Here is a 24780-nt window from a genome sequence, read left to right as displayed (position 1 = left end):
AATGCTCACGTGTTAGGGTTTTTATTTTTTTTAAATCAACAAAATAATTTTCAAATATTAAAAGCAAATGTCTCCTTTTCCTCCAAGTTTCCTTGCTATGTCAAAGTTACAAATAAATACATTACAATCGTATTTTGAGTAGTAGATAAAAACAAAAGTTTTGAAACTGTGGGTTGAGAGTCTAGGTTAACTTCTATAAATATCTGAACTCAATGTATTTAGACTTTATTAGATGGTTTTTTTTAGACTATTTAAAAATACATGCTCAGATAATGACAACATTATTTTATTCATTTTAATAAATAAATTAATTTATTTAATTATGTTTAGATATTTATTTATTAAATTAATGATTTAATATTTAATAATCTAAATTTGAAATATTTTAAATTCTAAAAATATTTATTTAATTAAATTGATATATTTAATATAAATATTTAATAAATTATTTAATCATTATTATAATTATGCAATACATTATGTATTGTGTAATAATTGCATTTTAATAAATAAATGTATTATTTACATTATTTTATTTTATTTTATTTTTTTTTTTTTTAAAGATTTTATTTATTTATTTGTCAGAGAGAGAGCGAGCGAGAGCGAGCATAGGCAGACAGAGTGGAAGGCAGAGTCAGAGGGAGAAGCAAGCTCCCTGCGGAGCAAGGAGCCCGATGTGGGACTCAAACCCAGGACGCTGGGATCATGACCTGAGCCGAAGGCAGCTGCTTAACCAACTGAGCCACCCAGGCTTCCCTACATTATTTTATTTTATTTTATTTTATTTTATTTAGTTGACAAAGAGAGGGAGAACGCAAGCAAAGGGAGCTGTAGGCAGAAGGAGAGGGAGAAGTAGGCTCCCAGCTGAGTAGAAAGTTCAACCTGGGGTTCCATCCCACGACCTTGGGATCACCACCTGAGTCGAAGGCAGATGCTTAAGTGACTGAGCCATCCAGATGCCCAAGGCTTTGTATTCTTCGCTTCTAAATATTGATGCTCCTTCATCTCTGGAGTTAGTAAATTGATGTTGAGAATTCATATCAAAGAATTGATAGTAGCTGTTAAACAGAAACATGTAATTTAGAGGAAAAAAAGAGCAGAAGGAAGAGAAAGGCCAAAAGTCAAAAGCACATTAATATAAAATTTAATTAGATAAAAAAGCTGATATTCCTGAAGGGGGCTAATAAAAGAGCTGCAAAGAGCTGATAGGATTAGGAAAATTGTCCACTCCTGGTCATTTCATAATTTTAAACTATTCCTTATTAATAAATATACTTAGTTCCAGAAACACAATCACATAAGAACATTTCCACCAAGTTTCCTCTAACAGCACTTACAAATTAGACGTTCAAACAATGCAGTTCATTACATGTTGCATCTGTATCTTAAAGTTTAAACACTTTCTGTGACACATTTTCTAACAATTAAAATTAAAATATATATACATATATATATATACACATATATATATGTATATATATATATACCTTATCCCTAAATGGAAAAAATATATATATAGAGAGAGAAACCTTATCCCTAAATGAAACCTTTCTTTGTTTATTAGCTTAAATAGGTAAATTAGCAACAACAACAACAACAAACAGCTAATATTATAGAGGTAGGAACAATTGACCTTTTCATTCATTGCTATTTTCTAAAAATTCCTATTTTATTTTTTTCTCAAGTCTGTCATAATAATTTTCTAAATCTCCTGCCTTATTCAATTTTTTTCTTTTAGTGGAAATCTCTATTTCATATTTATTTTCTCTTCCTCCACTCTTTGCTCTAATAATTCAATGTATTATTAGATTTTCTGTTTTTCTCTTTATCCAGATATATCTTTTCTTTCTTTCTTTCTTTTTTAAATAATTTGATTTGCTGGCATTTTACATCAGTACATGCTTTCTTATGGATGTTAGAAATGTCTGTGGAACTACTAGAAGAATAAACTTTTTTACCTTTAAGAAGTTTACAGTCTAGAGTGCCTGGGTGGCTCAGTTGGTTAAGTGTCTTCCTTCAGCTTAGGTCATGATGCCAGGGTACTAGGATCCAGTCCTGCATCAGCTGCCTGCTCAGCAAGGAGTCTGGTTCTTCCTCTCCCTCTGCCCCTCCCTCTCTCTCTCTCTAATAAATAAATAAAATCTTTAAAAAAAAGACTTACTGAAATCTGAGACTGAATTACTAAATTCAGTCTTAATAGAAGACAGCTAAACAAAGCAATGATCACAACTGGAAAATTTAGCGAGATCATGGTTTAACATTTTTGGTTGACACAGGACCTCTTTCAGAAACAACTTTCCCTAAATATCAATTTCTTTTTAAGGCAAAAAATTTTGACAAGAAATCCAGATCCTTCTGATCATTTTCATATCAATTTAAGGTGACATCCTCAGAGTATATAATCAAATATGTAATCATTCTATCTGTTGCCTTGTATATTGCCTGTATCTTTTTCAGACTCAAAGTTCCATTGAGGTAGAGTTTGTTTTTTTTTTTTTAAAGCAGAGATTTTAAAGTGTTTGATATATACAAGATGCTTAATAAGTGTTTACAAAGCCTATGTATTACAGAAGCCTTAAACAGGCTTTAAAATAATGTAGGTGATATTAGTAGTCATATCAAACAATTTTTAGGTTTCAGTCATGTAAATAACTACATTTCTGAGAGACAGAGAAACATACAAATGGTCTGGGTCCAGTAGGATAAAGCTAGCATGTGTTGTAAATTCTTTTATATGACCTTATTCTTGCAAGAATTGGTTATGTGGCAGAAAAAAATGTATCACTATCTTATACTTTATTATTTAAAGAGATTTATGGAAGTCTTAATTTCTTACACTACCCCTTTGTTTCAGTGGACCCAATTTCCGTGGTAATGGTGAGAGGAAAGTAGGCAATTTAGGCAGCAGCAAAAATCTCCTACAAGGCACTATAAAATAAGGCTTGTTCTAGATCATGGGTCTGTCCAAAGGGGAATGTTAAGGGGTAGAATGGGTGATGGATGCATTGTGGACTTATAACTTTAAGATTAATACTGTTATGCGCCAATAATGGGTCTATGATTAAAGGAGCGAGACTGATGTAAAGCAAAGGTCAAGCAAAGCTTTATTTCATGCCAAGCATCAAGAATCTAACCGAACGTTCGGGGCCACACCTCTTATGAGAGAAGGCAACCCTTTGCTGTTTCACAGTCTAGCTTTTAAGGGCAAAGGCCATGCAGTCAGGCCTGGGCACGCACAGGTGACCAATGAGATTTTAACACACACAGGAAACTCCACAGTGAGGCTAGATGACCAATTGCGGTTCAATTTACCCTAGTATAGACATTTGACCCAGCCTATTACACCTTGATTAGGATTGGTGCAAAAAAGTTTCCCAAAGGGCGGAGGAGTGGGGCATACTCCTTAGTATCTAGGGAGACAATATGCAAACACCGCCCCCCTCCCGCTGATTGATGTCTCCACCTGGCCTGACCCACCCTTGTATATGGGCTTTGTTACCTGGAGCTGATTTCCAGGACTTGTTTTTAAGTGAATCCCCTGGGGGAAGGGGAACAAGGACAGTTTAAGGGTTAACCTCAATGAAAGCCTCTTGCTAAAATATAAAAATATAAAATAGGTCCTTACATTACAACAACTCAGTAGGGAAAGTCCCAGTGTGGTGATAAAAGAAGTGAGGTAACTTGCATTGCACATTTTTTTTAAAAACGTGTAAGTTGTATTTTTCCGTGCCATGACATCATACTTTATCTTCATCTCTGTCTACTAGATTAAAACTAGTTAAACAAACTCAACAATTTTTTAAAAAATATTTTATTTATTTATTTAAAAGCAAAAGCCAGAGAAAGAGAGAGAGAGCATGAGCAATATGGGGCTCGATCCCAGGACTCTAGAGATCCTGATCTGAGCCAAAGGCAGACACTTAACTGACTAAGCAGATGAGACTCCCACAAACTAAACAATTTTATAAAATTTTTATTTGTTGGGGTGCCTGGCTGGAACAGTCAGTAAATGTAAATCTTTATCTTGGGGTTGTACGTTTGAAATCCACCTTGGGTGTAGAGGTTTCATTTAAAAATAAAATCTTTAAAAAAATTTTTTTTCATTTTTTTATTTAAGCCATTGTATGGCAGTGTTGATCACTATATTGTACACCTGAAACTAATATTAACCTTATTTTAACTAACTACAATTTAAATAAAAACTTTAAAAATAAAATAAAAATAATAATCATAAAAATAAAAAAGAGGAAAAATTATTTGGCAGGAAATTTTCTTAATTGCATTATTATTTATTATTATCATAGTCTGTGTGTGTCGGTGGGAAGTGGCTGGTATTACAGTGAGTTCCATATCTGTGTTACACTGAGGTCCATGTCTGTAGTCAGTCTTTTTTTTCTTTTAGTTTATTTTCAGGGATCCAAAATTCATTGTTTATGCACCACACCCAGTGCTTCATGTAATAAATTCCCTCCTTAATACCCACCACTGGGCTCACCCAACCACCTGCCACCCTCCTCTTCAAAACCCTCAGTTTGTTTCTCAGAGTCCACAGTCTCTCATGGTTTGTCTCTCCCTCCGATTTCCCCCAGCACACTTCTCTCCATCTCCCAGTGTCCTCCACGTTATTCCTCATGTATTGAGTCTTATAAAAACTTTTATTTCTTTCCCTATTCTGCTTTGCATATGCTTACCTTAGATGTTAAAATGTTATAAACCTCTCCTGCCTGGTCCATTTTCTCTCTCTTCTCTCATGATTTCTCATGCTCTCCCTGCCAACCCCACATGCCTTACAATATCTGGATATGACTAATTTCTTCCTGAGCTACTTTATTCTACTCTGCCATATGGTTGCCCTTCCCTCTTCTGTACCATAACTTCTATCCCCTGCATTTGTGCTTTAACAATATCTAATTCTTTTCACTACATCTGTATCTTTGAGGTCAATACTCAGTAGTGCAATCGCTGGGTCATAGGCTAGCTCTATTTTACTGGAAAGAAGGGCCATATGCACCCCAGTGTTCATAGCAGCAATGTCCACTATAGCCATTCTGTTGAAAGAGCCAAGATCCCCTACAACAGACAAACGGATAAAGAAGATGTGATCCAAGGATACAATGGAATATCACTCAGCCATCAGAAAGGATGAATACCCAACTTTTGCATCAACATGGATGGGACTGGAAGAGATTATGTTAAGTGAAATAAGTCAAGCAGAGAAAGTCAATCATCATATGGTTTCACTTATTTGTGGAACCTAAGGAATAGCATGGAGGACATTAGGAGAAGGAAAGGAAAAATAAAGTGGGGGGATTGGTGGGGGAAATGAAACATGAAAAACTATGGACTCCAAGAAACAAACTGAGGGTTTTAAAGATGAGAAGGATGTGGGGATGGGTGAGCCTGGTGATGGGTATTAAGGAGGGCACATATTGCATGGGGCACTGGGTGTTTTACACAAACAATGAATCATGGAACACTACTTCAAAAACTAATGATGTATTGTATGGTAACTAACATACCATAAAAAAAAAAGGAGGGGGACAATACCTAACACTCAATATTTGCTAGTTTCTTGTTTACCTCCTTTTAAGAGTAAGCTCATTTAGTGTTTTTTTTTTTGGTTTGTTTGTTTTTTTTTTTGTCTCAACTAAAAGAAGAAAAATAATACACATTATTTTGAAAACTTTTTGAACAGTGTACAAACGTTAGTCAAGTCCACAATGTCTCATCTCTTCTTCCTCCTAACATGGCTAAGTTGAAAAACCCTTTATCTGGGAAAAGATCATTCTCCTGCCACCTTGTGTAAAATTTAGGCTTTAGGTTAGATTATCCTTTCTTTCCTTTTCTTTTTTTTTTTTTAAATCTTATATATTTATTTGACAGACAGAGAACACAAGTAGACAGAGGCAGGCAGATAGAGAGGAAGGGAAGCAGGCCCCCTCCTGAGCAGAGAGCCCGATATGGGACTCGATCCCAGGATCCTGAGATCATGACCTGAGCCGAAGGCAGCGGCTTAACCCACTGAGCCACCCAGGCGCCCTCTTTCCTTTTCTGAAAATAAGTTGAAAATATTAATAGCCTCAGTTTCTTCTTCCAAAATATGACTGCTTCTTTACCAAGTGCAAAAGCAACCCATTTTGACCATAGTAAATAGCTTGGACCTACTTTTTTTTGGCTCACTGTTTTAGTGAGACAAGTGGAGTGAAGATGACACACCATTTCCAAATGTATTAATAATTGGTAGACCATACTTCTAAATTGAAGTTTTGTTGCCATTAAACTACGACCAGACTCGCTATAATTACAGAGGTAAATTCTTTATATTTACTATATTTGAAATTACCATATAATACCAAAATAAAATTATGATTATGTGAAGAGTCTGTAATATTAAGAAGATGACTTTGAAATGATTGCTTATCTAAATGAAATTTCCCATTTTATAATCTTGTATAAGCTTCCGTTGTCATTTCCTATTTAAAATCTATTAGAAGGCACTCTTATTTTCCCTTAAGTGGGAAGTCAAATGTGGAACAAATTCATCCCAAAGGAACTGATTCTATGTTCCACTGAAGACCAGGTGGCTTCCATGTGGCATTTTGCCTCTTGCATATTGTTCATCTCCTACAACAAATGGGGGTATGCTCTTTAGTAAACTAATTCAACTCAATTAGAGACATTGTCTTCAAGGGATAACATCATAGAGACTAGAATCAGCATCATACTTTTGGGAAAATTGGGCCCAGGGTATTTGTTTTGTTTTGTTTTGTTTTAAGATTTTATTTATTTATTTGACAGACAGAGACCACAAGTAGGCAAATAGCGGGGGGGGGGTGGGAAGCAGGCTCCCTGCTGAACAGAGAGCCTGATGCAGAGCTCGATCCCAGGGCTCTGAGATCATGGCCTGAGCCGAAGGCAGAGGCTTAACCCACTGAGCTACCCAGGTGCCCCTGGGCCCAGGTTTTGATGGCTTCTTTCCTCAATCTTATAAAACCTATTTGAACTCTACGGGATGCCATAACTGTTTAAAAATATTTGGTCCCTTGTAATTTTAACCTTCCAGTATTCAATGCACCTGATCCATTTAATATCCTATAGTATTTTTGTCAAATGAAGACTCTCAAAGTGTGTTTCTTGGGAGACACTTTTCAATTGGTTGCTTACATTTCTGCATTTATTATTTGTTCTAGGCCATCCTTTGAAGATGGTTGTATTGAATAGACTTGGAAGACAGAAATAGAATCTTTTTTTTTTTTTAACTTAACCTGTTGTGTTTGCAAATATTTTCTGCCTCTGTTTTGATTCTTCTTGTGGGAACTGAGGCTCAGAACTGATATATAACTCCCATCCCTACACACACACACACACACACACAAATACTGTTAATATTCTGGCTACCTCTATTGCTGTGAATAATAAACTATATTACTTCTGAACCATGAGTCTGCGTCTTCTATCAACACCCAATAAACTACGGCAGACTCATACACCAGCTTTTAAATAAGGGAAAATAATCTCAGATGTTTTATATTTTTTGATAGTGTTACCTACTTCTGAACATATGACTGAACACATATAAAGCTGGAGCCATGACCATTTAGAGCTTCTTCTGTGGAAGAACTATGCATTCACTAGTAAGCAAAAGTAGTTTCATCTTTTTTTTTCCTCCTGGACACCATTTCCTCTCTCACACTGTTGCTCAAATTTGATGGAGTCTAAGGTCCTTTGAGGAAATTTTTGTTTAATGACTCAAAATAAAATAGGAAGAGTCTAAAGTGCTGAAAATAATTCTAGATAAAAGGTATAAGATCATGCCAGAAAGGATAGTAATTTTATCTAACAACTGCCTGTTCACCCCTTATTTGTTCATTAACTAATCTCCAAATTCCTGACTAAATCCCTTTTGTAAGCCAGAATGTGAGCTAAAAACTGGGATTTTAAAAAATTTTCATTTGAAATCCAGTTAGTTAACATATATGGTTGTATTAGTTTCATGTGTACAATATAACATATAGCACTCAGTGCTCATCATGACAAGTGCTCTAATTAACCCCCATCACTTATTTAATCCATCACTCCTTTCAGATACCGTCAAGTAACCATCAGTTTGTTCTCTGTAATGAAATGTCTGTTTCTTGCTTTGTTTCTCTTTCTATGTCTTATTATTTCCCCTTTGCTTGTTTGTTTTGTTTCTTTTATTCCATATATGAGTAAAGGTATTTGTCTTTCTCTGACTGACTTATTTCACTTTTAGCATTATACTGTCTAGTTCCAACCATGTTATTGCAAATGGCAAGATTTCAGTCTTTTTTATGGCAGAATAATATTCCATTGTATATAGATACCACTTATTCTTTATTCATCAATTGATGGATACTTGGGCGCTTTCCATATCTTAGCTTTATAAATAATGCTGCTATAAACATAGGGGTGCTAGCATCCCTATGAATAAGTTTTCTTATATTCATTGGGTAAATACACACCAACAGGTTTGTTGGATCACAAAGGACTTCTATTTTTAAATTTTATGAAAATTCCATACTGTTTTCAAATATGGCTGTATCAGTTTGCATCACCACCAACAGTTCACAATTGTTAGTTTTTCTTTTTTTTTTTTTAAGAATTTATTCATTTGACAGAGAGAGATCACAAGTAGAGAGAGAGAGAGGAGGGAGCAGGCTCCATGCCTGGCAGAGAGCCCGATGTGGGACTTGATCCCAGGACCCTGAGATCATGACCTGAGCTGAAGGCAGAGGCTTAACCCACTGAGCCACCCAGGCAGCCCCCACAAGTGTTACTTTTTCACATCCTCTCCAACACCTTTTGTTTCTTGTAGTGTTGATTTTAGCCATTCTGACAGGTGTGAGGTGGTATCTCTTTCTAGGTTTGCTTTGCAATTTCCTGATGATACATGATGATGGCCATCTTTTCATGTATCTACTGAACATTTGAATGTGTTCTTTGGGGAAACACTTGTTCATGTCTTCTATCCATGTTTTTATTGGATTATTTGTTTTTGGATGTTGACTAAAAACTGGATATTAAGTAACACACAAGACAGGTTTCCTTGAGCTTAAATTTTATTTGCATGAGTATCATTCACAGGAAAAAATATGCATATGTGTATGTACAAGTGTGTTTATGTATACATCTATCTATCTATCCTCTATCCCCTGTCTTCTAATTGTGGTAAATCCTGTAAGGTGGGGAATGGGATAGTCTGAAGAAATATGCTTCTGGATATGCTGGGTAAGCAAATTTAATTGCACTCAGATGCATTGGATATAAGTGAATCACTCAAATGTGTTATTTAATATTATATAGAAACAAATTAAAAGTTTATGTAGTTTAAAATAATAGGTAGTTAAAATAATTTTTTGTTTGTTGTTTTTGTGTCTTTTTTTGTTTATATATACTATGGTGTGAATGTTTATGTCTTCCAAAATCATATTATGAAATCTAACTCTGTAAGTGCTAGTATTAAAACATAGGGGCCTTTGGGAAGTGATTAGGTCATAAGTGGGATTACAGTCCTTTTAAAGGAGACCCCAGAGAGTTCTCTTGCTTCATTCATCATGTACGTTTACAGTGAGAAGATAGCCATCTATGAGGAAGTGGGCTCTCCCTGGATCTGCCCATTCCTTAATCTTGAACTTCTCCGTTCTAGAACTGTGAGAAATAAATTCCTGTTCTTTATAAGCTATTAAGTCTATATCATGTCCGTTATAGCAGCCTGCATGCAGAAGGACACTATGACCTAAAATGAGAGCAATAAATATAAAGTTTCAGTAAAGTCAGTTGGTACAATGTTTTTTTTACTTAGAGAGGACATGCTGCTTCATGTTAAACCTTGATATTGTATATGTTTCTTGAAGGGCCACTTCTTACTCCTTTGTGTGTTTTCCACAAAGTCCAGGATGATGCCTTACATAAAGGTAATATTTTATAAATACTGTTGGAAATATATACTTCTCTAAAATCTTATTTTGCCTACAGATTACTTGGATCCACTTTGCCTTGTGTAGAATATTTGAAATATATTAAGAACAGAATGTCTCTCTAAATAACATTTAGAATCATCATTAGTTTATGACTCCTGACTCATTTGCTTATGCAGTGATACTTACTACAAGAACACTGAAGTTTGTAATATAATTTTGAATTAATCACCAAGCTAGTTTATTTTAACTTATGAAAAAATAATTTCTCATGTTGGTTTAATTCTGCTCTTATGTTATGGTCATGACATTTTCATTAAAATAAAGTAGAAAATAGAAGTAAATAATAAATGAAAAATAAAAATTAAAAAATAAAAAAATAAAAGCAAATCTCTTGTGAAATGTTAAACTTTTCTTACTTATTTTGTTTTGTTTTCCTCTACCATGCTGGCAAAGCTGTATGTTGTAGATAGGTACAATTTTCTAGATGCTAGGTTTGTTATTTTGCTAAAATTTTCAAAATATAAGGAGTTGAATAGTCATGGATTGTTTATTAAACTCCTTATCTACACATATAAAAATAAAACAATGATGGTGACCTGGGTATTTCTAAAATTGTATTCTGTTTTTCCATATTATGGTTTACAATGTAATTAATAAAGATCTGCATATATTAACATCCATCCCCTTCTATCTCATCTGTATGTCCATACAGAGCATTTATGATTTCTATTCATTGCTATGTTGTGGTGAAGAGATTGTCTGAAGTAGCCTATATTTATGCAGGTAGATCTTAAGCTACGGTGCTCTTGTTTATTTACTTGTTCATGATCAGTATGTCTGAAAGATGGTAACTATTGCATCAGGTGTGACGCTTAAAAAATATTATTGGTGCCTGATACGCTGTGATGAAATAGGTAAGTCGATTCATAATTTGTTAATTAAATTAGAAAAGAAATTCCTTTGGATTTGTTCTTTATTAAGAGTTTTTTTTTTTTAACGAATGCCTTGGGATGTTTTTTGTGTAATATATATCACATGCCTCAACCTTTAAATTTGAATTTAGAAAAGAGTTATCAGAATGAGCCTAGAAAATATTGTTATGGGGGCGCCTGGGTGGCTCAGTGGGTTAAGCCGCTGCCTTCGGCTCAGGTCATAATCTCAGAGTCCTGGGATCGAGTCCCACATTGGGTTCTCTGCTCAGCAGGGTGCCTGCTTCTTCCTCTCTCTCTGCCTGCCTCTCTGCCTACTTGTGATCTCTCTCTCTGTCAAATAAATAAATAAAATCTTAAAAAAAAAGAAAACATTGTTTTGAAATATTTTTGTTCTGTTATATTATGTTAACTTAGGAAATAATGGTAGTTATTTTTATTAGCATTTCCTACTTTCCACATGCTCTTACAGATGAGATATCATGTTTTTCCTACTCTTTTTATCATGGTTGTTATATTCTTCATGATCAATAACAATCAATGAAAATTCATAACATTAATTTTCTTTGAGAAAGTGATATTTTAGCAGGAATCCATGACAAAAATTTTAGCTGTTGTTCTTCCAGGAGATGAGACTATCAATGTTCCCGAAATTTCAAGAAATAGAACTTATTAATTGTGTTGGTTGATGTTTATTGTCTCTGAACTTAGAGGTGCATAATTCAATTTAAAATTTATTTTGGGGGCGCCTGGGTGGCTCAGTGGGTTAAAGCCTCTGCCTTTGGCTCAGGTCATGATCCCAGGGTCCTGGGATCGAGCCCCGCATCGAGCTCTCTGCCTAGCAGGGAGCCTGCTTCCTCTTCCCTCTCTCTCTGCCTGCCTCTCTGCCTATTTGTGATCTCTATCTGTCAAATAAAATAAATAAAATCTTAAAAAAAAACGGAGTGGACCTTATGGGGATGCTTATCTGAAATTGAGGGACATTATAAAAAAATAAAAAATAAAATTTATTTTGAATTGAAAACAAGATCTTACTGAAGTTTAGGCATCCCACTTTATATCAGGCCTCCAGTACATTCTAATTTATTTATAGAAAATATCATAAACATGAATGACACTTTTCCTATTGCATTTATATGAAACTGCAATGACTCAAAGATGTCAGATTTGAAAAGCACTACCTTTCTATAATTTCTGTTTCCTAGGAGGAATGGATATACCATTTTAGCTCAAGTATCCAACAGTATTCAAAACCACCATGAATTTTAAAACATAGTTATTTCACCCTAAAAATCAAGTATGAAAATGTATAAGCAACCAAATCTCTATCTGTAAATGAAATACTCCCACACAGACAGGTTTTAAAACTTTCTAACTTAAGGAATTTGGTAGCACAGACTCAGGGTAGTAGTTTCAGTGCCTACAGTATACTTTCAGGGAGAGAGTAATGTAAGCTCTGAGTCACTTTCTGCCTAGAGATGACCTAATAGTGGTTCTGGCATTGTTTGTTTGTTTTTGAAAATACGTTCCTGGGCGTCATTCAGAAAATGCAGAGTTTGGCATCTATATAAATTAAGGATGATCTTTTTGAACTTTTGTCTTTCATTACATCAAATTAACATAATTGGACAGAAATTCCACTAAATTAAGCATTGTTAGGAAATGTGTAAATTGGAGCTACTCAAATTAGTTGCTCTTTGAACTATGTGCTGTTGGTTCAGGATTAGATAAGGATTTTGAAGGCAAACCTAAGTCATTGCTTCCTTTTTTGAGAGATTCTCAGCATATTTTCTTAAAATTAGCTGAAATAAACAATGTGTTTAGTCGCAAAGTGATTTGCATTTTTGCACAAACTCCCTATCTCCTTGAGAATTATAACAGATATTTCATGAAACATCATTGATCTTTACTTTGTTACACTGCTGTAAAGTACATTCAGAGTTGCCAGTTAAAGGTGTTAGTGTTGAGATAAAATGTCATGCATTTTTCTTCATTTCCATGCAAATGAACACAGTAATTTATTAAGACACAATGAAGAAAAAAAAATTGACAATGAGTTCCAGATTTTAAAAATCACTTGCCATTCAATCCAAATTGTGAGTTTGATCAGTTACCGAACACTTTATAATGCACCCCCGGTAATTTTACAGAGATTACTTTTTTCTTACCAATTCATGATTATTCTGTCTTGCAATGCAGAGAAAGCTAACTAATTTAAAATAAACTTCCGTTAATTTTGATTGTTATAAACTTAAAATTGACTAATTTCCATATACAGAGTTTAAAATGTTCACAATTTACATTAAATATATATTCTGTGTATAACTTGGAAAAATTATACTGAAAATTGAAATTAAAATGATGTTGTATATAGCTGCAAGAAGCCGCCTGTCCCATTTCATCTGACTATATAAGTTGTGTCAGGTAATTTATAAAATCCCTGCTCCATAACAAATCTATTTTTTGTTGGAATGGGTAGTAATGTTTCTTCTTATTTCGAAATAAGAGTTGGTCTATGAGTGCCTCTGCAACTGTATTTTTCCTAAGTGGCTTCATGGTCTTGAACTGAGAAAGCTCAGAGCATTAAACATCAAAGTAATATATTTTGACATAATTAGACATCAAGGAAATGCAATTAAAATGACACTGAGATATCACTACACACTTACCAGAATGGCTAAAATAAAATATAATGACAAGCCCCAAATAAAAAAATATACCATTTGATGATACACAATGGCAAGTTGTACCATAACTTAACCATCTCAGACTAGTGTAGTGTTAAATTTGTTTTTCTAAGCCATGTTTTGGGTCACTTACCACTTTTCAAGGATATAAAGTGCTATCATTTTACTTAAAACTGTGAAATTTGGTCAGATTTAAATTTCAATTTATGTTAAAACATTCTGTAAACTGTGTTAGTCTTTGACATTTGTTCCCTCAGTTCAGTGAATAACACTATATCATATTCTGAAAAATACGCTAATTTTTATTTTGAAAAATATCCCTTTTTCCTCTTATGGTAATTATTAATATGAATTAATAGTAGAATTTGATATGGTCCAATATGACCATAAATACTTTATTGTATATTATCAAATTTAATAATGAATATAGTGTACTTCTTTGGACAATTTTTAAAGACCAGTCTACTCTTAAAACAAAAAAAATGGATTCCCACCAACAGCCACTCTGGAAAACAGCATGGAGGTTCCTCAAAATGTTGAAAATAGAACTGCCCTATGACCCAGCAATTGCACTATTGGGTATTTACCCTAAAGATACAAATGTAGTGATCCAAAGGGGCACATGCACCCGAATGTTTATAGCAGCGATGTCCACAATAGCCAAAGTATGGAAAGAACCTAGATGTCCATCAACAGATGAATGGATCAAGAAGATGTGGTATATATACACAATGGAATACTATGCAGCCATCAAAAGAAATGAAATCTTGCCATTTGCAACAACATGGATGGAACTAGAGCGTATCATGCTTAGCGAAATAAGTCAAGCAGAGAAAGACAACTATCATATGATCTCCCTGATATGAGGAAGTGGTGATGCAACATGGAGGCTTAAGTGGGTAGGAGAAGAATAAATGAAGCAAGATGGGATTGGGAGGGAGACAAACCATAAGTGACTCTTAATCTCACAAAACAAACTGAGGGTTGCTGGGGGGAGGGGGTTTGGGAGAAGGGGGTGGGATTATGGACATTGGGGAGGGTATGTGCTTTGGTGAGTGCTGTGAAGTGTGTAAACCTGGTGATTCACAGACCTGTACCCCTGGGGATAAATATATATGTTTATAAAAAATAAAAAATTAAATTAAAATAAAATAAAAAAAATGGAGATGCACTTCTTTAGTTCACACAAATTTCATTTTATTATATATAATCTCAGATAAATTTCAACAAATCATAATTTATTAAACTCATGTCTACTTAAAAATCTCATAGAAGAGTTAAACCATCAAAAATAAAAATAAACACACACAACACACACACATCACCCATGTATTGGCAAATCACAATTGCTGTAACAATACATTAGGCATTCCACAGTTAAGGGCTATCAAAATTTCCATCAGTGACAAAAAGATTTGTATCCAAATGGACTGATTTTCCAGAATCCAAGAAAAAGTCTCCTAGGATTTATTTAAAGGTAAATATTTGAACAAATACTTCTTAAATTTAGGAAATTCAGAACATACGATTAAAGAATATTTGCAGTGCAGACTATATTCAATCCTTCCTTCAAAATGTGCCTTTGAGTACATAATTCTGTTTTCTCGATCTAAATTGAGCTGTCTTCCAAGGAAGTTTTCCAAAATGTGTGTCTCTGTGTGATAAATGTTCTAAGACCTAACATGCCTCATTGTATTTTTACTGTGCTCTCAAATTTAATCAATAATTTGGATTGATGTATAATACCTAGTTTCAAATATCTTTTCCATCTATAAAAACTCCCAGCTGTCTCTTTATATGCTATTACTATTGAGAATTGTGCTGTCAGTATTATTCTTGTACATTTTAGGTGATCTGTTCTTCACTTGGGCATCATTTATGCTCTTCTCTGTTTTTGATATTCTTAAAACTCACCATAATGTATACGAGTGGTTTTTAGTGTGTGTAGTTTTTGTTTTGTTTTGTTTCTGATATCTCATGTTTGGCATCATTTTAAGTCTGGTATCTTTTATCTTTCTTTAATTCTCCAAAATTTATCTCAGTACTTATTTAAATATTTTCTTTATTTTTTTTTCTCTTCTGCTGTATTTGGGCAGAAGTCATTAATTTGTTTGTTTGTTTTTCCCAACTCATTTATTTATTTTACAGCTATATTCATCTTAGTCCCCATTTATTGTATTCTTTATTTCAACAATTTTCACTTAATTTATATTCACAGTATAGTATCTTTCTTTTCCTTGTATATGTATATCATTATTTTATCATATACTTTTAAGCTATTGTTAAAAATATTTTATTTATTTATTTGACAGTGAGAGATCACAAGTAGGCAGAGAGGTGGACAGAGAGAGAGGAAGGGAAGCAGGCTACCTGCTGAGCAGAAAGCCCGATGTGGGGCTTGATCCCAGGACCCTGAGATCATGACCTGAACGGAAGGCAGTGGCTTAACCCACTGAACCACCCAGGCGCTCCTTTTAAGCTATTTTTTAAAAGTACAGTCATTCTTTTTTTTTTTTAAGATTTTCTTTATTTATTTATTTGACAGAGAGAGATCACAAGTAGACGGAGGGCAGGCAGAGAGAGAGAGAGGGAAGCAGACTCCCTGCTGAGCAGAGAGCCTGATGCAGGACTTGATCCCAGGACCCTGAGATTATGACCTGAGCTGAAGGCAGTGGCTTAATCCACTGCGCCACCTAGGCGCCCCTAAGCTATTTTTTTAATTCCTAGTCCAATAACACTTGGATTGCCATATAAAGTTAACCACATCATATTTTTTAGGTAAGTAATGTACTTTTTATGTGCATAGTTATTTTGGTCCATGAGTTCAGCTCTTCTTAGGATCATCAAATCTCTGTAAAGTCTGGGTATGCTAGGATTTTCTAAGCAACAATAAAATACATTGAAACCTGGTAGCTTAATTATAATAATGTTTTCTTTCTCAATCATTCACAATAGTATTCCATTCTGAGTAGCTTCCTTCTATTTTGCAGCTATAGTGTTTGGAAAAACTTGAATTATGATATCACTGTGATAATGTGAATTAGTCAGGGTTTTTCAGTGAATCGGGAAAAGAAAAAAAGGAAGATATTCTCCAGGGCCAACTCTAGAAGTGACTATTAAAACATCTGTTCAAATTCAATTGAACAAAACTCAGAAATGCCATCTCCAGTGAAATACAAAAAAGATTATATATAGTTCTGGGCACACACATCTCATTTGACCCAATGATGTATATCAATGAAAGACTGAAGGCCAATCACCACTCCATGGGAGAATTTAAAAATAAATTTACTAATGAGGCCAAGAATTCAGAATCACAAATACTTCAGAACTAATAATAACTGCCTTCACTTGATGTTATTCTATAAGATAAATCCTATGATCAAGTTTCAATTTTAAATTCTTACAATTTTAAATTCTTAAATCGTTATGAAGAAGCATCATTTGGAGGGAGCAGTTTTCGTAATTTATCATCCATCAGCCTTTTTTTAAAGATTTTATTTATTTATTGGACACAGAGAGAGAGAAAGAGAGAGAGAGAGAGAGAGATCACAAGTAAGCAGAGAGGCAGGCAAGCAGGGAGGGAAGCAGGCTTCCTTTTGAGCAGAGCCCGATGTGGGGCTGGATCCCAGGACCCAGAGACCATGACTTGAGATGAAGGCAGAGGCTTAACCCACCACCCACGTGATGAGAGAGCCACTCAGGTGTCCCTCATCCATCAGTCTTAATTGATTGGAGGAAAATGTGTGGAGGAATAATGCCTTAGGGATCTAATCTCTCTAAAGAATTTTCAAGTCTTTACCCCTTCAAGGTTTTTGTACAGTTCTGATAGCCTCTAAACATCCAGCGGATTTCTACAGTGACAGGCCTGTTAAAACCTGTCTTCAAACCAGGAATAGAGCTTGAAACATACCAGTCAAGGGCAACTTTGAGTCTTTTAAGGAATTTATCATCATTTCTTTCTTTTTGGTTAATATCTGAAATAGTTCCATATTACACTGGCATAATTTCTCCAGAGCTGACTTTGAAGGAGGCATTCAGTTCCAGCTAGTTCCACATTTTGGCAAGAACTATACTTCTATATTAAAAAAAAAAAACATATTTTAGGGCGCCTGGGTGGCTCAGTGGGTTAAAATCTCTGCCTTCGGCTCAGGTCATGATTCCAGGTTCCTGGGATTGAGTCCCACAGTGGGCTCTCTTCTCAGCTGGGAGCATGCTTCCATTCCTCTCTCTCTGGCTGCCTCTCTGCTTTCCTATGATCTCTGTCAAGTAAATAAATAAAATTTTTAAAAAAACATATTTTATACCAGTTATTCATGTTTATTTACTAAGATATCACAATACAAATAATACAAACAGTTGCTCTTTATTAATACCTTCAACCAAGATCATAAAATATGTCATATTTTCTCCAAAAATTTTATATCATCTGATAGGTCAGATATATATAAAATTACATTTAAAGTTTTAAAAATATCAGCAAATATTTTCATTTAATAGCAATTTTGAAAAGAAATCTACTTTTCTAAACACGACTTTTTTTTTAAAGATTTTATTTATTTATTTGACAGAGAGAGATCACAAGTAGGCACAGAGGCAGGCAGAGAGAGAGGAGGAAGCAGGCTCCCTGCTGAGCAGAGAGCCCGATGCGGGACTCGATCCCAGGATCCTGAAATCATGACCTGAGTCGAAGGCAGCGGCTTAACCCACTGAGCCACCCAGGCGCCCCCAAACACGACTTTTTATCCTATTTATTTTGAATTTTGTCAACAACTGATAAAATGTTTAGCGAGACTATAAATGTTAGATCGAAAAAAATGATTAATAGATGTAGGTTCAAATTATTATGTTCCATTAAAAATGATTTAGTCTTTGATGAACATCTGTTTGGTAATATGTTGTATCCAGATATAGTAAATTAAAGACATATATAAAATTATAGGGAAATGACATCTTCCGTTCCATTATGAGTAGAGCTTTTAAAATGCTATTTGTCACAACCTGTCATCTTGTCATTATGTAGCATTATGTAGCAATTTAAAAATGTATACTCTTCACTTCGAAGTCTTTTGGAAATCTAAAATATGACTTTCTATGATTTGTGTCTCCATATTGCTTTATTGCCAGTTAAACAAATCCACATGCTTTGATTCAAAGGTAATAAATTCCTCTTATTTGGAAAAAGGATGTTTATTTTTGTTCTCTCACCCTTAGCAGGTGGTTTCATTTTAGCACACTTCAGAGTTATAATTTCATGCTTATTAAAAACATTTATTTTGATCTACATAGATGAATGAAACTTTTATTTTATTAAATTATTTGCCAAAAAATCTGTGATTTTTAAAAATGTATTTCCTTTGAAGGGTTATTTTAGAGCATTCAAAGAGGATCTAAGAGTGTGGTATTATGCAGTTTTTAAGTAGGTATGAAATGGTTAATTATACGATTGTTTCTTTAAGGCTTACGTATATTGTCCATTATATGCTATAAAATATTTTGAAAGTAAATTTAAGGTATGTTTTACGTAGTTTATTTTATGGAAAAAAATATTGAAATGACTTATGAAATTCAGTATACTCTCAACATTAATTTATTTTGAAATTTACCAGTTGTGTACTGAACTTTTATATGGCAGATATTACATCAGACTACACTGATAAATGAAATACTTGGCTTTGTAGAACTTTTATTTTAATGGGTGAGACAATTCAAAGCTATAAACCTTAATAAAAATGTCATAGTGCATTCAAAAAGGAAGAGTACAATGGGGAAAAAGAAAAATTCGATCAGGGTGAGAAAAATCAAGGTTGCTAGGCAGGGGATGGGGAGTTAAAATTTTTAATAGAAAGATCAGGGTAGTTACAATGAAGCTGACAATTGAACAAAGGTATGGAAAGGTGATGAATTTGCGCAGAACTATCAGCAATAAGGTCACTCCAGACAAAGGAATTGGCTATCTTGAAGGCCATAAGGTTGGATCATGCCTGGCATATCTGAGGAATAGCAAGGAGGCCACTGTGAGTGACTGAAGAGTAGCAGGAAAAGAGGTCACAGAGGTTAAATGAGTGGCTAGATCATGTAAAAGCTTAGAAGTCATTGTAAAACTCTGGCTTTTATATTTGGAAACTTACTGTGTGATAGAATTTCTGCTAATAACTGAGAGTTCAAATGTCCATAAAATTTCAAGGATTCTTATTCTAGTAAGACAGAATAAAGAGAAAGAGTTCATATTTTCACATGGTGTAAGAAATGCTCGGAGATCCAAGTGTAGGAAGCTATGGGAGCACAGAAGAAGGCACTAAAATCACACCATATATTTGATGACTGTGACTATATATAAATTTGTATTTTCTAGATTTTTTGTAGTCATGGAATCACACAGTATATACAATTCATTGCCTGGCTTTTCTTTTCTCAGCATCATTACTTTGAGAATCTCCAATTGTCTTTGCTCTATTGATGGACATTGATGAACATTTCCACTGTTTTCAATTCTTAAAAATAAAGCTGCTATGAAATTCATATACAAGTCCTTGTATGAACATAGGGTTTGTTTTTCTTGGTTAAATGCCTAGAATAAAATGGCTATTTGTGTAACTGCAACATATTTTGCATTTAAAAAAATTTTCAAACTATTTTCCAAAGTGGTTGTATCATGATATATGCCAACAACAGTTTAGATTTTTTGTTGCTTCTCAATCTAGCTCAGACCAAGTACAATTAGCCTTTATAATTTTAGCCATTCTAATAGATATGTAAGCATGGCTCATTATGATTTATTTTTTATTTCTTTAATGTTTAAATGTTGAGAAATTGGCCATGTGCTTATAAGCCATCCATATACTTTTGGTGACATGTCTCTTCCATTATTTCCTTCACATGTAAAATTGGATACTCTGTTTGGTTATTAGTAAGGTTTTTTATTTTTATTCATTTTTAAATAATCAGAGTAGATGTCCATTCTCAGATATTTAATTTGCAAATCCCTTCTCCATCTTTACGGTTTCTCAATGGAGCTTTGATAGCTGTGTCTTTCAAGAAATATGCTACTTCTTTCCTGGTACACGGAGGTATGACTAGAACATTATCAATGTTGACCTTTGCAAAGAAAATCATGGCTTAAGATATATGTAGTCTGCAGTTGTTGGGAGTGTTCACCATCCTTGCCTCTAACTCATCTCTCACTGCCCACACATTCAGGTATAGGGGAATATTGATTGACAAAATATTAATTGCCAAATAACACTATTTGGAGAATAAGAAAAATGTAGGCACCTGATTATATAATATTCCTTAAATAAAATATGTTTTTATAAGTGCTATTGGAAGTAAATTCCTCAATACTTTAATCACACAGAATGATGGAACCCTAGATTTTTTTCCTTGTATTTAGTAAGAAAATGATCATGCCTCAAGTATATTAAAATGGAATAGGGAAAATTAAAAATTGTTTTAAGTTGATTTTCGTGTGTTGTGCGTATGTGAGAGAGAAAGTGAGAGAGAAAGATAAAGAAAAAGAGAAAGGGAAAGACAGAGAGGTGGCTGCAGTGAATTGATGAGTTGGAAGATAGATTTTAAAGTTTTGTCTTTTGCTTTCTACATTTCCTTTACCTTAGGTTCAAGAGAACAATCAGTAATATCTCAGATGCCTGCTGGTAACATCAGCAGAAAGAGTTAGAGGTTCCTAGAAAATTAAAGAAGAGATATAGTTTTCCTGACATAAGAAAAGTCATTTTTTGTCCCCAGCTATTTTCAATGATCTATACCCCACCTGTGTACTTGCCCAAGCACACTTCTTCCAAAACTTCCTGGGAGGTTCTTAAAAAGAAATGCAAAAACCTCACTCCTTAAGGATTTTGAGGGAACAAGGCAATGGGAAAACTAACAGTCACCACAAGACCAGGAAATAGCCTAAGCTATTGAGACAATAAATCAGTGGTAAAACTCCTAGTGCTATTTCAAAAGTAATCAAGGCCTTGCATTCCTTGTCCCAGAAAATGAGCCCAAGACCCCATCTAGTTTATATCTGCTCTTGAAGACTGCAGAGTTCCTTTCCCTTGTCTAACAGTTACCTCTGCTTTATTCTAACGTTGACGTTTCTGCCCTCGGTGGAATACAAGCTTCATTCAGGTGAACATGCAATACATATTGCACAAATACATATGTGGATGTGCATGCATCCACAACCTTATGACCAACCATACACGGGATAATAAAACTCTCCCTTCTGAGTATTCATCTTAAATACTAAATAAAAATCTCTCTCCTGTTCAAACAGTCAAGGCTTTGGAACTTATTCCCTGTGAACTCCTTGTATGTTGTAAACAAAGATTCCTTTGTTTGACAACTCCACCTGTTTCTGTGATTCACCAAAGACTGACCTCAGTTAGTTCAGTTACTGTAATGTAATATCAAGCATATCTAGTTAGTTGATCATTTTGTTCAAGTCTTACATATCTTACCAATGTGATGACCATTTGTCTATGTAATCTTAAAATAAGGGTGTTGAAATTATTTTCCATTTGTCGTCCAAGGTAGAAGTTATGATTTTTGTTCTTAGTTTTTCCCTATATATCCCCAAATCTGTTGTTACGTATTAAAAGTCAAGAATTATTATACTCCCGGGGCACCTGGGTGGCTCAGTGGGTTAGGCCGCTGCCTTTGGCTCAGGTCATAATCTCAGGGTCCTGGGATCGAGTCCCGCATCATGCTCTCTGCTCAGCTGGAGCCTGCTTCCTCCTCTCTCTCTCTCTGCCTGCCTCTCTGCCTACTTGTGATCTCTCTCTGTCAAATAAATAAATAAAATCTTTAAAAAAAAGAATTATTATACTCCCTGATGAATTCATCCTTTTACTCTTCTGTAATTTTGACTTGATCTTTATGTTAGATAATGAAATTTGCTTTAAAATCACTTTTCATTATCTTGATATAACCACCAAAGTTATAGTGTGATTAGAGTTAATATAGCATATTTTTTCTTTTACTTTTTAAAGCACTTCTATATTGAATCCTGACAAAGAAACAAAACAGCTTTTTAACTCTGGAAGCTTTTTTCTAAATTATCTTTTTTTTTTTTTAATGAAGCAGTAGCAATTTTTGTTAAGGGACCAAACTGAAAGTAGGTTTAGAAATTTATTTATTTTTTTTATTTATTTAGTAAAAGATTTTATTTTATTTATTGACAGCAAGAGAGAGAGAGAGAGAGAGAGAAGAAGCACACAAACAGGGGGAATCATGTGCAAAGGGAGAGGAAGAAGCATGCTCCTTGGGGTGCAAGTAGTCCCATGCAGGGCTGGATCCCTGTACACTGGAATCATGACCTCAGCCAAAGGCAAACATCTGCTTAAACAACTAAGTCATACAGGCACCCCTAGAAAATTAAAAAAAAAAAAAGACCTTTTAAAAACATTTTGTTTCTTTCTTGTTTTTTTTTTAAAATATTTTATTTATTTGACAGACAGAGAGACAGGAAGAGGAACTATAAGCAGGGCAGAGGGAAAAGGAGAAGCAGGTTTCCCACTGAGCAGAGAGCCTGATGTGGGGCTCCATCCCAGGACCCTGGGATCATGACCTGAAAAGAAGGGACACTTCTTGGAGGAAGCCACCCAGACACCTCTTTTCTTTGTTTTTAATATATGGCAACAGATGCTTCCCAGCCACGAGGAGCATATTACCCATTGATTAAATCTTTGATAACAACCTATTTAAAAAGGTGTGTAAATATATACTTACTCAGATTTATACACTTTGTGTTTTCTTCATAGTTTGGGGCTGGACCCCATGGTCACAACACTGCTTCCAGTCTTTGCCTTCCCATCTTTTGATACCAGGTATTTGGTCAGCAAAGCAAATTAGTATCAAAATTAATAAGCCCTTGGCACCATATCTCTGGAGCAGGGCTTGCTCTTAGCCAAGGCCCAGAGCAGTTGACCTCCCCTCGCTAGTGCTATAGCCCCAAGGACTAGGTCCCTGCCACCAGAACTCAGTCTTACATGTTATGCTAAGCAGACAAAACCAAAACAGGAAAGCTCCGACAGCTTTCACTGGCATGCCTCATCTCCAACTCCCTCGACGTCCAGGCAGTACCAGATGACAGGGAGGGGTCTTGGTCCAACATATGGGAGGGAAGGAAGTAGCCACGAGCAAGTACCTGCCTCTCTGCTCCTTTCTTACATGAGCAGGTTGTAAAGAGGAGGAAGAGGAAGGGGAAGAGAGGTGAACTTCAAGGAGTGAAGGCCTCAGGTAGGCAGCTGGCTCCTGCCAGTAGGAAAGGGACAAAGGAGAAGGCAGTGAGTCTTGCAGGGAGGGTGGGGGGTAAGGGTTACAGCTTATGATGGAATCTGGACAGGAGTAATAGGGATACTAGTCATTTGAGTCCACCATTGGCAAGCTGGGCTGGGTGTCAGGGCAGATAGGCCTTCCTGGGCAACGGCACATGAGAGAAGGTGGAATTCTTCTCTGAGGAGCAGGTGGAGCTTTGGGTGTTGGGAAAGCGTAGACAGTATTGTTCCAGGGCCAAGGACAGGTCCGGGTACTCCTAGTTGGAGGTCAAGGCCACAGTATGATCCAGGTCTTCTACCAGCAGCTTGAAGGTACCACATGCCAGCCACCCCTCATTATTGTGTCTAACTCTCTGGTGCACTTATTGGCTTATCCATCAAATGACTCCTTCAGCAGCTTAAAAACCACCTCCACAGGCACTCCAGGATATGGGAGGCTTCCAGAGTGAAAATTTTGCACAGGATCACCCCAAAAGACCAGAAGTCACTCTGGTGGATGTAGATATGGTCAAACATGGCCTTAGAGACCATCCACTTCACAGGCAGTCCACTATTGGTTCTCATTTTATAGTAACTGATGTGGTGATATCTCTGGCAAGGCTGAAGTCTGAGATCTTCATCATGTTGTCCTTTGTCACCAGCACTTCCCTGGTGGCCAGGTCTTGGTGTGTGCACTTCTTGGAGGCAAGGTACTCCATGCCTCAGGCTACCTGGTAGGCACAGGATACCGGGTGCTTGGAGGAGAGTTGCTCTGCTGCATTGTGGCTGATATTGTAACAGTACTCCAGGTCAGGAGGCCTCTGGGCCTGCAGGTACTCCTGTATGTTGTCTTTGGAGGCATATTCCATGATAGTGTACGAAGGACCATCCTGTGTGCAGGACCCAGCAGGTTGATGGTGTCCTTGTGCTGTCCAATCATCTTCATCATCTCCATTTCTGAGAT

General features: G+C 35.4%; 1 long non-coding RNA gene across 1 annotated transcript in view; it reads left to right on the top strand.

Moving 5' to 3' along the window:
• LOC309870380 overlaps positions 1 to 22762 on the top strand; it is a 28502-nt gene extending 5740 nt beyond the window's left edge. Inside the window, exons 2-3 of the long non-coding RNA XR_014314544.1 lie at positions 9876 to 9935; positions 22743 to 22762. This is a non-coding gene — a long non-coding RNA (uncharacterized lncRNA). The remainder of the gene's footprint in view (positions 1 to 9875; positions 9936 to 22742) is intronic.
• Positions 22763 to 24780: the final 2018 nt, after the last annotated feature.

This window comes from Mustela nivalis (genome assembly GCF_964662115.1).
Source record: "Mustela nivalis genome assembly, chromosome: 7".
Taxonomy (NCBI): domain Eukaryota; kingdom Metazoa; phylum Chordata; class Mammalia; order Carnivora; family Mustelidae; genus Mustela; species Mustela nivalis.
Note: the sequence above shows the minus strand (reverse complement) of the source record. Positions and strands in the feature narration are given on the sequence as shown.